This window comes from Sinocyclocheilus anshuiensis, unplaced genomic scaffold (genome assembly GCF_001515605.1).
Source record: "Sinocyclocheilus anshuiensis isolate Anshui unplaced genomic scaffold, SAMN03320099.WGS_v1.1 scaffold976, whole genome shotgun sequence".
Lineage (NCBI taxonomy): Eukaryota > Metazoa > Chordata > Actinopteri > Cypriniformes > Cyprinidae > Sinocyclocheilus > Sinocyclocheilus anshuiensis.
In genome coordinates, this window is record NW_015552538.1 from 1,230,226 (window position 1) to 1,231,568 (window position 1,343).

Sequence of the window (1,343 nt, forward strand, 5' to 3'; positions counted from 1 at the left end):
GCATCTCATAATCTTGTACTGCAGTTATATCTGATCAAATGCACATTATTATTCTTTAGCTTGGGTTAAACAAATCAGTTTTGCTTGTTGGAACAGCAGCTACGCTAATTATGTCTAATTTGTTTCTGTTTTTGCCATGGGATTGACATCCCGTGGTAACTAGGATTTACACAGGCTTCAGTCTGGATCCAGCCCTTACAAAACTAAATATTGTAGAAATTTAATTTGCTGTAAAGTTCCTTTGCAACGATTTGTATCGTGAAACGCGCTATACAAATAAACTTGAATTGAATTGGATTTGGATCCACTCTTTGTCATGTCCCCCTTCACCACAGACTGTCTGTCTGTATGTCTCTATAAATGTAGTTTTATTTCCTTATATTATTTAAGCCTGAACACAATTGAACATAATTCCATAACACTTAAGTGCACATCATGTATTCTTTACATTTAGGTATACAGTAAGCTTAAATTGCTCTGAAAATTCCTTACTATGGAACGTAGGTACGGGTCAGGGGACATGAATAACAATGTTTAAATTAAAAAAAAAAAATCAACAGAGCTTTTGCTAAAAATTACAGTACATATTTTTTGTGGTAGCTTTTATGAATAACAGAAAGCAGTCCTCATTGTGACTCAGAGGGATACAAATATAAAAGAAGGCAGAGAGAGAAAAGCATTCAGATTTCATCAATGTTCATTCAGTTGGCTTAAAAACTGATGGAAAGTCTATATTTTGCTGTCGTCTGACATCTGTCTTTGGCCTGATTAGGTCAGTCCAGGGTCAGCTGGTCACAGTACTTCCTATTCAGCCTGAGGGAGGCTTTTTGCTACATATCAAAAATAATAATAACGATGTCTTGATAGCACTGACATCTATCAAGACGTTTGGATGTGGCACAGATGTTAGATGTACTTTTTTATTTAGAGTTGTCATTCTGTATATTTCTCAGTAAATTTTTTCTAGTGTGACATGCCTGCCATACTGGTGAATTTATATAATTGCTTATTTCATCATGTAATTGGTTAAATATTAACTCTTTTTAAATATTAGCAGTAGATGAAGAAAAACATTATGCAAAAAAAAAATATTTTTTAAAAATAGCATTCTTTTTATCAAAAGTCCTGAAAAAAATTATCACGGTTTCCATAAAAATATTAAGCAGTACAGCTGTTTTCAACACTGACAATATCACATTTACATTTAGTCATTTAGCAGACACTTTTATCCAAAGCGACTTACAAATGAGGACAATAAAAGCAGTCAAAACTAACAAAAGAGCAACAATATATAAGTGCAAATGACAAGTCTCGGTTAGCCTAACGCAGTACACGTAGCAAGG